This window comes from Toxotes jaculatrix, chromosome 24, assembly GCF_017976425.1.
Source record: "Toxotes jaculatrix isolate fToxJac2 chromosome 24, fToxJac2.pri, whole genome shotgun sequence".
In the NCBI taxonomy this organism is placed as follows: domain Eukaryota; kingdom Metazoa; phylum Chordata; class Actinopteri; family Toxotidae; genus Toxotes; species Toxotes jaculatrix.
Genome location: NC_054417.1, coordinates 9,911,456 through 9,924,477, shown reverse-complemented (window position 1 = coordinate 9,924,477; position 13,022 = coordinate 9,911,456). Strand labels below are relative to the sequence as shown.

At 45.0% G+C, this 13,022-nt stretch overlaps 1 long non-coding RNA gene across 3 annotated transcripts in view; it reads left to right on the top strand.

The window, feature by feature from the left end:
* The first annotated feature begins 2,401 nt into the window (after positions 1-2,401).
* LOC121178196 overlaps positions 2,402-13,022 on the top strand; it is a 43,276-nt gene continuing 32,655 nt past the window's right edge. For 2 of the 3 annotated variants that reach the window (XR_005893499.1, XR_005893498.1), the window contains exons 1-2: positions 2,402-2,593; positions 3,554-3,656. This is a non-coding gene — a long non-coding RNA (uncharacterized LOC121178196). Of the gene's footprint in view, positions 2,594-3,553; positions 3,662-13,022 lie in introns of all 3 variants that reach the window. The other variant, XR_005893500.1, reaches the window with a different exon arrangement.

Below are 13,022 nucleotides of genomic sequence, written 5' to 3'. Positions count from 1 at the left end.
ATTTGTTTAGTGATGTTGCCATTGTACTGAAGCTGAATGTCTGTGTCCAGAGTCTGTGCAGAATGTGGATGTGGATTGACCCTCGGAGAACCACTTCCATTCCGGTTTGTCGCGCGAAGTTACTTTGGGCAAGATGGCGACCACGCGTGGGGAGATATCGGCCACGGGTAAGGTGTGATTCACGGTTAAGGCGTGATTCTAACTGTCTGCTGGCTTTGGCCTTATATTCACCGTATAGATGTGAAAGTTATAACCTATCAATCTTTTCCCCTGACGTTCCTTCAATTAGAAAACATGTCAAACTGTAACTGGGACGGGAGAGAAACCAGGGGTCAGAGGTCATCAGAGAGTAGAAAGATTGTACAGATTGTTCTTCCCTTAGTACTTTCTTCCTTTTTATTTAGTATGTTTCGCTGAGTGTGTTATGGGACTTGTCAGTCCAAGCCTTCTGTTTGCACGAAAAACACCATGTCAAATTCCATGCATGTGTAACATACCTGGCAGTAGAGTTTCTGAAGTGAAGGAAAAGGCCTCAGACTGTGTTGAAATTTAGTGTCTGTATTCAGATTTTCCTCAAATCCTCATTTAAAAAGGCAAGCTGGCTAAAAACACCTCCGCCCACAGGGAATAGTAACGTCTGTGAATGTGAACATACTGTAAATGCGCTGTTGTATCTACAGTAAGCTTTCAAATACATGTGATAAGGTGATTTTTTGACATCCTGCTTTCTTTTTTTTGGGGGGGCGGGGTGCAGGACAGCATTTAGCCTCACAAGAAAAAAAAAAAAAAGGCAATTAGGTCATAGAATATGCACACATCTTGCATGCTCTCTGGTCTCCCGCAATTTGGGCTAAAAAAAAAAGTAAAGGTCAGCCACGTTAGTCAGATTGCGCTCGACAAATTCTAAAAAGGCTCGCTGGTCACGCCGAATGTATTCCCTGCAACATAATTAGCCCCCTCAATTCCCTGTCGTGCCAAGCTACCGGGTGTCTCAAAAGCCCCACCCCTTCCCCCAAAATGCCTTTCACCTCTGCCTGCTCTGCTCTGCAGTGAAGGCCCCCCCCCTTCTGAAACCCTCCTCACCCTTCCTCTCCCATCTCACCGCTCTATCACACATTGTTGCTCCCCTAAACTTGCTGCAGATGCAGGCAGCTGATGCATAAATTAGTCATCAACATTAGCATTAGTCGGCGCGTGGCACCCGGTGCCAACTGCTCTCCGAACGGCCATAAAAGGTCATGTTTTGATGACTGAATGCCACACAGGCACCTTGGCTCCCCGGAGGAGGGTTCCCCAGGTGCACGTGAAAGGTTAAAAATTACCTACCCGCCGCCGCCTGTCTCTGGCGAAGGAAATAATTAGGGGGTTTTTAGGGAGCGGCAGAATGCCTCGCTGTCAGATGACAGAGCGTTACCTAATGGTCGTATCTGGGGAAGAGTCAACCGGCCTGTCATTCTCTTGACAGGACAAATGAGCATAATGGTGGCAGGGAAATGGGCGCCTGTTCCCCCTTTTTTTCCAGCCAGGGAGGGAGGGAGGGAAGGGGGGGGTAAAATGGCAGAGCCTGAGCAGAATAACACAAGGATGTTAACCTTTTACATAAATCTGTTAACACGTGTATGAGTGCTGTCTAAAAAGTGAGGCTTGATGCTCTCCTCCTCCAAGGTGGGCTGAGCCTGAGCCTGTTGGAGTGCTTTGTTGTTGTTGTTGTTGTTATTGTTTCTGTTTTTTGTTTTTACTCTTGTTTTCTGCTTGAATTTGCTAAAACACAGTTTCATGTTACGGATGCACCAAACTAAAGTTTTGTCAAATGAAACTTAAATCCATCCTGGAGCTTTAAAAGAAGAAAACCTAAACAATAACAGAGAATAAAGAGAATTTGTTCTACATAAGAAAATAACTCAAATACAATTAGATAAAAAAATTGAAAGTGCAGTCAGGGCATGGAGAAATACATGCAGTCTTTTTTATTTTTATTTCATTATTTTTAATGTTTACCATTTGTCGTTGACTTAAAATCAGAGTCAGTAAAGAAAAGAAATAAATTGCACAGTGAGAGATGCCTGGGTTCCTCTGTTTACCTTTTACACCAAGTGTAAGTTTTTGCTTGACAAGTTAAAAGTGATGTTTTCAACACGTGCTGTGGAACCTTCAGAATAAAAGCCTTCCAGCAAAGGCAGCTGATTATAGCTTTCAGCCTGAGGCAGTTTTAGGTGACAGGTGAGAGCAAATGAGATCAGAATTTAGTGAAAATGCAGGACAAAATTAACTGGTGTCTTTTCTTTGATTTTTTTGATCCAGAGACAGTAATGGGTACAATGTACTGTCTTTGTTTACATGCCTTTGCAGTTTAGAGCACAGGAAGAAACAGGATGTGGTGGTGTGATGAGGCGTGGCCACTGGGCAACTGAGCACCTTGGCCCAGGTGTGTCACGTTTTAATCAGAGAGTTTTGTAAGAAATATGAATAATTTTGGAAGAAATATGAATCTAAACGTGGATATTTTTCTCCGCTGCTGTTTTTTGTAGAGCTAAACTCGGTCACCTGCCGCAGGTGCGTCCTCCACTCCGGGTGAAGCATAAACACAAGCAAGGTACGCCAGACGTTTCCGCCTGCCGCATGTTTTCAAACATTTCGCTAACACTTAAATAAAACAATAAAAATGCCACTTAAAAACAAACCCAATCCACCCACAAACCCAAATCTGTAACTTTAAACAGGTTAAAGCGGTTCAAAGGCGAACGAAAAGCTGAACCTGCGCCATGTTAGTACGAATTCATACACAACCGGGTCTGATTAACCCTGAAAGTATCGGCTCATTTACACACTCATAAAAATAAGTTAACCGTGTGTAGAGAAAGGCTTTAGGGCCGGGTTACACTTCATTATGCAGTTTGACCGGATGAAGTTTAAATATTTTGCAGTCAGGCTGATTCCAGGTGATAAACAACAACAATGAGCATCAAGATGGATGCAGGTTTTCACATTCTCTTGTGAAAATAAAATCACAGTGACTGAGACCTGTGAAGGTCTGCAGGTTAACTCTGGATTATTATTATTATTATTATTTTAATGTTTCAGGTAGTTAAATTAATTGGCAGAACAAGTAGCAGTGCATGTACTTACAGTAATGAATGCATACAAAGTTAACCTGGCAGTAAATTGTGTCATAATAAGAAGTTATTAGTTTGGACTAAAAATAAACTAAAGGCACTAACAGTAATAAGCTTCAGATTCTTAAATGCAGTAGTTTGAAGCATAAAGCAGCAGCCAGGGATGAGGCTGAGTTACAGGTTCAATTCCTCAGAGTAATACATGAACCCTGCGTGGGTCAGGGGCTCAGACCGAGGCACTAACAGAGCCGGGGTCAGGTGTAAGGTCAGAGATTTGATTCCCTGTAAAGGTTCGGTTCCAAGTTTACTGGTTCAGAGCTCTAGAGCAAGACACTAATGGTCCCAGACTGACTGTGTTCATACTGGGACAGGTTCTGCTAAAAATGCAAACTTTGATGTTGATACACTGATCAAACGCCCTGCTGTCTTGTTATTCACAGATTCATCACTGTAAGAAGAGGCTGCACGTCCACTTCCACCAGATGTCCAACCTGCCTGTCACTGTGAATGTCCCTGAGGTCCCACCGCTCCGATGCTGTCTCGGTAAGGTGATTACTTGACTCTTTTCTCCCCCTGTCCTGCTTTGGTTTGTCATGTTCGGTCTCTGTGGAGTTGTGTACACATCTCACATATATTATGTGAAGGGTTTGAAGCTCCTGCAGGTTCAGTAGTAGCAGCACTGAATTAGCCCCACATTTAGATTCTGGTCTTGAAGAGGACTCCTTGGGTTTCCCACCAAAGACCTGAACATAGAATTGAGATTATGACCGTTTCTGGGTCGAATCAGGATTTTCGGAGTAGAATGATGTCTGATGAAGACCGTGGGATCATTTTATGATCTAGACCAGAATGCAGGTGTATCTTGGGTTAGATTCATCTGAACTGATCTCCTGTCAGGTCCTCACACCTCTGATCAGCCACCGAGCCTCTGAGGTGCAGTTTAACTCTCTGCCCCCCCCCCCCCCCACACACACACACACCCCACCTCCCTCCCCACACGGGCTTCATCTCTGTATTCTTCCTGTGCCACATCCTGCATGCTAACAGAGGGGTTATTAACATAACAAACTTAAATGCCCTATATAAATAATACGTTCGCAGAAATGCAAACCGGCTCAGCTGACACTGTTAGGCAGCGCCTCCAACATCTGTTTATGAGCACTTTGCCTAATGATATCATCCGATATCATTAACTGTGGCAGTGCGCGCCGCAGCAGCAGGTGCAGCTGTTTATGCCCCTCCAACACCTCCCCAACACACACACACAGGCGCACACATACACACACGCTACAAGAGAAAAGACTTTCACAGTCTCCTCCAACACCAGCACCAATCCTTCCCTCCCTTCCACCCCGTGAATCGCAAAACCGCTCATTAGGACAATTTTCCTCAACAAAAAAAGCGGCCCCTATGATTTCAATCTGTATATCACCTGTAATTGTAGTTTTTAGCGAGAGCCTGATTCCATACATTTAGCAGGAGTAAACTGTGACTGTGGGTGCGAGCGCTGAAAGCACGGCTCTCGCTGCGGCCGCCAGCTGCAGAGGCTGTTTTTAGATGGCAGCCGCTTTCCATGGGGAGGCTCTCATAGGCCTCTACGTATGTGTGTGTGTGTGTGTGTGTTTTCTGGGGGTGGCGGAGGCGGAGCTTGGCGGGCCCCTGCTTTGTTTCCTGACTTGGTTTGCTCTGTTTAGATGCTGGAAATTATAGAAAATTATTGAAATTATTATTTCTGGCAGCAACAATGAGGCTGCTTCCTCTTCCTGACCGGAAGGCCACGTTCAGGGTCTTCACAGGTTCTCTGGAGCCCGGTTCCATCGTACGCTGCTGTAATTAGTCAGATGGTCCATTCAAATGTTGTGCGACACAGAGCTATCTGTTGCATTAGCACTGTACCCGAGGCGATTATGGTATTTATAGATCCAAAACAAACAATGCATATGGCAAAATGTTAACTGGCTCCTTCTTCATTTTTATTTCAGGGGAAGAAACAAAATAAGAACAGTCAGCTCTCAGTTGTCAGGTGCTCCTTGGAAGTGTTGTAACACTCTGCAGTCATGTTTAACTCTGTATTGCAAATCTGGACTCGTTAACATTATATGCGCTTAATATTCAGTGTGATCAGGTCTGAAAGGCTTCAGTTCTCTTGCCGCAGGTCTCGGGTCTGTGTGTCAGTGGCTCTGTCTGTGGGTTGGCTCCTGTCAGGTGGTGCGTGTTCATCTCAGCAGCATTCGTTTTTTGACTGTGAAGTGCAGGAAAAGTGGCGTGTGTTGCTCCTCTGCTTGACTGCAGCTTGTTGTAAATTGTTGGATTACCATTGTTGGTGTTCTCTGCCTGTGTGGGTCTGTTCGGGTGTAATTATAGTCAGATTATTGCCTGTTTGGTTCTGGTTCCACGGGTCCAGTTTCGTAGGAGGTGCAAAGTTTTGGACTTACTTTACTTAGCAACTGGCTACTTTGCTTAATGTGTAATTCTCAGTTGCTCTGATACTTTGAAAACTCTAAATATCGCCGTCCGTCTTGAGCGTTTCTTCTCCTGCAGATCTGAAATTCCTCACTCTGACAGTTCTACCCAAAGACGAGCATGTTGGCGCCCAGAGGAGGAGTTTTATTTGCAGGCAAAGACCCCGACACTGAACCCGCTCTGAGCTCTGAGGGCCAGCGGGGGATACACACCAACCACACACACACACACACACACACACAGTCATATCGCTCACAAGCTTAGATATGAGCTTGTGGTAGCCGTTTACATGAGCACACGCAAAACAAAAACACACGCACACGACAGATCAAATATATCTGAATGTGAGAAAACTCATGTACGCAACAAACACACACTCCTCCTCCTCCCAGCTGTTCTCTAAATGTTGATTACACAAGACACTGGGGGGGAGCCTCCTCCTCCTCCCTCCTTCCTCCCCACTCCTCCTCCTCGATCCGGTAGCCGGGCGATTACCCTACGAGGAGGCTGTGCGGGATCGGCTGACCCCGAGGTGCTCGGTGACCCGAGGTTGAGGGTCCAGAGAGGGCTGTGGCCCCGGGGCCTCTTGGCTGGTCTCTTCTTTTCCCTCTCTTTCCCTCAGCTCTGTGAGCAGCACATCTCAGGACGGGAGACATGGGCAGAGACAGCAACGGCCTGGAGACAACTGGCCGTGGAGCAGAACACAGAAATAAAATATTCAAATCACAAAACTCCTCCACTGTGGAGACGCTCGGGTAACTTTGTGTCAAGTGAAACGGAGATGGGGGAGAGTCGAGGCAAGATGATTTTTATCCAACGTGATTGTTGTTCAGGGGGAATTTGTACATTTTCAGGCATTTAGCTGAGGCTTTCATCCAGCAGGAAAATAAGAATAAAGTACATAAGGCAACATGCTTATATGGAAACACAGCTATAACAGAGAGAAGTTTCGATTCATGTTTTGACCTTTTAATCAAGCTCTGTTAGTGGCAGCTACAGTTAGATGAAGGTGAGCGATCAGTAACATTAGGAAATTCTTACTCCATATCCGGTTTTAGTCGATGGTTTTAACCTGAGCTGTGTTCGGGGTAGTGACCAAAAATGTTTAGAGTAGAATAAGAATCCACTTGATGCACCGTGTATTCCTCTATAAAATGTGTAGCAAGTGTGGCCTGTAGTCAGAACAGATGAGGAAAGTAACCAGTGATCCAGCAGAAATGTTTTATGGTTTAAGGTGGTGAAAGTCCAGAAATCTGAACGGCTGGGTGAGAAATCAGTGAGTCAGGAGTGGAGTCCTGCTGGATGAGAACTGTTGTCATGTTGTAGAAATCTAACTCAGGAAGAAGAAGATGCACTTGGAGGAAAAGTGTTTGCTCTGATCAGTGTTTGATGTTTCTGAGATTCTTCTGTAACAGAAGATGCAGGCGTTTTATTTTTCACTACTTAAGGCAGCTTTGCTTTTGGGTTTTTCGTTGACTGACTCTTGACACCAACTAATAGAACGAGACTGTCACACCTGATCGAGCCAGAGTGCGACCCTGTTGTTTGAGTTGTCTGCCGAGCTTGAAGACTCCGGATTCTGGTTGTAAAGTTGTGCGGCGAATAAATGGGAGCTTAATTTTCTCTTTACAATTGTTCCTAATGGGGAACGTAAAGAAATCTCAGTGCTTTAGCCCCTTAGGCATGAAAGAGTGGAGCTAATGTTGAACCTAATGATCAACTCGAGCACTGTTGGCAGAGTGCAAAACAAAAAAGAAGGAGAAAAGAGGAGGAAGTGTTGGCCTCTAATCCTGCAGAGAGTCTGCAGCTTTGGTTTTGGATCATAAAATCATCACACAGCATTTTGAGGCTAATTTCTTTGTGGCACTAGTAAAAAAAAAAAAAAGAAAAGAAAAGGTTAAAACTTGTTTTGAGTAGACAGAATCTACATATACATGTATTCAGCATTCAGTCCCTGCATCAGCTGTCTCTTAGTCTGAACTTCCTGCTGGTTAATGTATGCTCGCTGTGCGTTTGCCCGACCTGTCTGAAGTGATTTCTGACGGCCTTGTTTAATTAGCCGGATGCGTGTGTACTTTTATACATATTCATCGGCCGCAGATTTCAGCCCGATTGATGTTGTAATTGATTCAGAAGGTTTTATAATTCCTGCAAAAGCAGACCAAGAATTTCAATGACTTTGCAATTTGAGGAACAGAGAGGAAGGGGTGGGTGGGGGGAGGGAGGGGGGGGAGGGAGGGAGGGAGGGGGGGAGTTGAGGAGATCTGAGGGTGCCGCGTCTACACCTGAGGAAACGTCGACACGCCTCGGTCGGTGTGATGTCTGTCATTTTACAGAGGAAAAGAGAGGGAGAGGGGAATGTCAGCGGCTTTGTTGTTCCTCTTTCACAAGTAAATTACACATTTAGGATTTATTAAGACAAGAAACAATTTTCAAATAGTGAATCTGTGGAAGCCTCCATGGAGATGTGCTCATTACTCTGTAGCCCCGGGCCATGTTCACCGCCTCGAATGCATCCTTTTTTTTTTCTTTCCTCCCCCCTTTTCCTCTTCCCCTCTGTCTGTATTTTTCGCCGTTGCGTTGCCATGCCTGATGCCGTAATGTCACAGTGGTTTGTTCAAAGCTGCAGCGATGATTTGGGCTCCCAGCAGGTGCCGCCCCGATGTCTGTTCAATTATTAAAGTGAGGGCCACATGGATGCATTACAGCCGCCGCACCCATTAGATAAAAAGACGATGGCTTTTGACATGGTGCATATTTCCTCTCTGCCTCACAAAGACGCCACCGCTGCAGCCCTTTCTTGTTGCTTCTTTTTGTTTTATTCATCACCGTTCTCATGATTTTCTTTCTTAGGCTATGCATGGAAATATTAAAGAGCCATTTGTTCCCTTTCAGTGTTGTGGGCACAAGAGCTATCGTGATCTTTTTGATTCCCTGTCATCAAACTGAGGTCACGTCTGCTCCTTGTAGCTCCCTCTACTCTTTTTAACTTCCCAGCAGCCCCCCCTCCGTCGCCCCCAATCTAGCCGTGAAAACGGCCGTCGCGGCGATAAATAAATCATGTGGTAGACACAAAGTTAAACCTCGTCACAATCGCTTCCAGCAGCCGTTTTCCTTCTCTTTTTCCTCTTCCTCCGGCGCTCAGATGTTTGTACTTTGATGGCGCTGTAATGACCAATCAATGCCTGAACAAAGTCCATCACAATTCTTGGAATCAGGCATCAGCTTGAAAATAAAAGATGCCACCTATAAATTCTTTATCTGTTTTTTTACCACTTCCTTCTCATCCAGCAAAAAAATCTCTTAAACTTTTCTTTTTGTGAGTAGTGGCAGAAACTGAAGTGCAGGGTCAGATCCGCACGATTCCTGTCACGTCGCCAACAGCAATATAACATTTACTGCTGTAGAGCATCAGAATGTGAGGCTAACTGCACTGTCATGTGACCTTTGACCTCACAGGCTAACGAGAGACCCCCCTGCCTAACTCTACCTGAGGTAGCAGTATTTCTTGGCCGAGTCACAACAGAGGGAAATGTTGTCGTGGTTCTAAGCAGTGGTGGAAAGTAACTCAGTACATTTACTCAGGTACAGGAACAGGAAAATGGTGCTTACACATCAATGCATCTGTGTTAACTATCAGTACCTTTGATACTTGAAGTGCTTAAGCTGGACTTTGAATGCAGGGTTTTCTCTTGCACTCGAGTATTTGTACATTGTGGTGTTTTTTCAGATGGCACGGTGGCTTTTCAGTGACTGAAACAGTGGGATTGTGGTCAGCTTCAGGTCTTTGCGTAAGATTTTTCATCTGCAGAGCAAAGCGATTTGGATTTCACTCTGTTGTGATTCTGTGATGTCTCAGGAGACAAGGTTCTGATATTTCACGACTACAATTCGGAGCCGGAGACAATTTGAAGGCAGTTTTGGTTTGTTTTCAACATTCAGAATCTTCCCTCTCATCTCATCTTTTCAAGTGAAGAAAAAAGTAGTGGAGTAGTATCAGGCCACACATGCAACCCTCTACTCCCACACCAACACAACCCAACCTCTCCTCCTCTTCCTCCTCCTCCTCCTCCTCGTTTGATTCTTCGCTGTGTGTTCTGTACATGCCAACAAATCCTAATTGCACCCCACACTCTTTTCTTCCCACCGATGCTGCGCGCTTCGTGCCACCAAATTCCTTGTGTGCTAATTAGGCACGCAACCACGGTGGATACACTCCTGACAGGTGCTGCTGGCCTGCCGGGGTCATGCACACACACACATGTATAAACACACACACACACAACGAAAGACAGAGAGAGAGAGAGAACGAGAGAGACGCTCGTGCTCGCAGCATTAAAAATAAATGGAGAGAGGAGAATAACGAGAGAGGCAAGACGTGTTAATTTCTAGCTTCCATCTGTTATTACATAAGCACTGCCAACAACTACGCATCTCTGGAAGAACGGCGAAAGGGGAGCTAGAGGAGGAGAGGAAGACGAAGAGCTGAAAAAGCAAAACAGCCATAACTGAAGTCCTCCTGCATGGAAGAATAATTCCTCAGGGAGGCCGTTGTAGTAGAAATCAGATTGATCGAGCAAACGCAAACTTGAAGATTCATTTGAAGGTTTTCGCTTCCAAAACGATCTGAACACATAACCTGGTGTTCTTTCCTCGAAACGTGGCAAAAAAACAAAACAAAACTGTGCCGTCTAAAATGTTTCCTTCGTAAGTTAAGGCCTCTAGAGAGCTGGTATCCTCAGAAATGTTTAAAAGTGTGTTTTGTCTTTTTAGTTTCTGCAAACAAGTTTCCACAATGGAAACAAAGTGAAGTAGTTTAAAAGTTTTAGTTCCAGTATGATTTTGTTAGAAGCTTTGGGGAAATGCAAGGAAGACAGAAGAGTTTCTTTAGAAAGTGTTTGAGAAAATCTCAACCTGGCTGCAACTGGAGACTAAAGTTTGACCTCAAAGGTCTTTAGCTTTAACTTAGTTTCCAAAGTTTGTGATGCTCAAAGCAAAAGCTCCATATTTTGGGAAATATTCCTGTAGAATTTTTGTCAGAGTTAGATGAGAAGATTGATACGGCTCTCATATATATATATACACATTAAATATAAGGCTACAGTTAGTTGACATGTTGAAAAAGCTGGCCTGTGATATTACAACCTATATGAAAAGAACATTCAGTCAGAGCCTGTTAGCACCTCCCAGGCTAGAAACACCCCAATCGCTACATCCCCATAGTGTATCTAACAAATATGGGCCCAAATCTTAATATTCTGTTTCCGTGTTTGAAGTTGTTGTAATGTACAAATGACCAGAAACTTGCATAATTTTGACTAGAATGATCCACTTCAGCTGTGACTTTGCCATGTTTTCTTAAGGCTCAACATTTTCCACCACTTCCCGCTGAAGCCACCCTGAAAAAATAATCCGTTTGTCATCTCACAAAAACATTTCCCCGTCTGAGGAACAATGGGACGAGCTGAAAACAAAGGGCCACGAGGAGTGACGAGCACCTCGAAGGGCCGGTCGGGTCTCTTCTGCGTGTTTGGGTTCGGGATCTTTTCCACCGACGAGGCACTTAGGTCTGAGATGTGTTGATGTCCTGAGGTGGCGTTTGTTTCCTGTCAGCGACGGTGAGCGAGGTGCAGCAGACAAGAACTCTGCCTTTGTTTTTGTGGACGGAAAGACACCAGGAGAGGCTGTGAACGTCTCGCATGTTTACAGGGACGGTGCAGATTCTTTCCCAGGGCGGAGGGACGGTACTGTCAAGATACTCGGTGCCAGAATATACACAAGTCCACCATAGATCTTTGGAGCATTTCAACACTCCTATAGTGATATATTTTGGTGTGGAGGGAAGCTAAACAGCACAAAAGCCGGTAACTGCTCTTTCTCTAAGCGGCAGTGTGGGAACGCACATTATAATTGTTTGTTCAATTATTTTTCTTGGACGCCGCACCTGCACTTCACCAAGTGAACTCCTGAGACCGAAGCGCAATTAAGCCCCGCATAGCAGTGTCAACGCCTGTTTAAACAGCAGAGAGGGAGTCAGATAAATACCTTTTTAGTGCTCAAGGTAACAAGCAAAGGGTGGCGGTGAGAAGGCTCACAGGGAGCAATTTCCTATTTATTTGTCTTCTGATCTGACCTCTCTCTTGACAAGGTTCCAGGGCTTATTACCTTATCCGTCCTGCGCTCTAATCGAGGCCCATTACAAAAGTTCAGCAGGCTGGAAGTGCCAGATGTGGGCGAAGGATAAAGGAGGCAGCGAGTCGTGCTGACCACTGTCGACGCCCTTTGAAATGCTTTGTGAGGTTCGAAATTTCACGGATAAGTAGCTCAGATGTTTGCAGAAATTGTAAATTGTGTTGTCTGACCTCCGCTGGCCACTGTAATGAGAATTTCTGCAAAGTGAAGCGCAGAGGTGTGAAGTTGTTTCATAGGGAAGAGAAAAAGTTTTCACGTTCTGCCTCCTGCAAAGCTTAAAGCACAAGAAAACATCTGAACTGTCACTGTGTGAGGCTTTTATGAGGCTTAAAATATATACATATACACATGTATATATATATATATATATATATAGAGAGAGAGAGAGAGAGAGAAAGAGAGCCGACCCCTCTGTCCCTGTGGTCTTTTTTATTTGCTTGTATTTTGCAGGTTCTGAATGGAGGGTCCTCACCTGCTGAGTAACACCTGAGTCCCTTGTGAGCTTCCCTCTTGCTCTTAGACTCGATGTCAGCTGTGTAGTCTTTTTTTTTTTCAACCTTTACTTTCTTTTTGAGTGTTATAGTATTAGAGGAAAACAAAGTTCTGCAACCTGGATCTAAATGGCCATTTTCTTACGCGGGCTTGTCATGGATGTGATATAGTTCTTGTTGAATTTAAACATCACCCGGCGGCTCGTACGTGTTGTCACAACTGGCTCACAAAAGTGACAAAGTGGGGAGGCCACACACAATCTCAACAATTCACCATTTTTATTTAGGAAGAATAGGTAGTTGATACCAACAGTTAGCAGGCCAGCCATGTCCAGGACAAATGCCCAGTCATGGCTGCAGCAAACAACAGAGCACAACTGCTGTCTAAAAGGCCAGGAGGAGAGAGAGCGAGGCAAGCCTGCTGGGCCCTTATAAGCCTTCTCCAATCTTGCCAACTCAGGTGTGCTGCATGAGTGCAAGTTCAGCTCCGCCCAGCAATCACCTGCACACACACAGCAAAAGAGAACAGCAGCAACACAGCTCCCTGAAAGGCCAACACAGGGCCGTAACACTCCCCCCCCTTAGCGAGGACTCTCGACCCTGGACCATTAGCTCTCTCAGGAAGGTACCACTATTAAAACACATCACAGAAAATACATCAGATTCCCAATAAGTGTGCAAACACACAACCAAAATACAGCCTTGGCCCTGAACGGCTCACCAGTTCACAGCTTGACCTTGTGGCACCTTCACAGCCACTGCA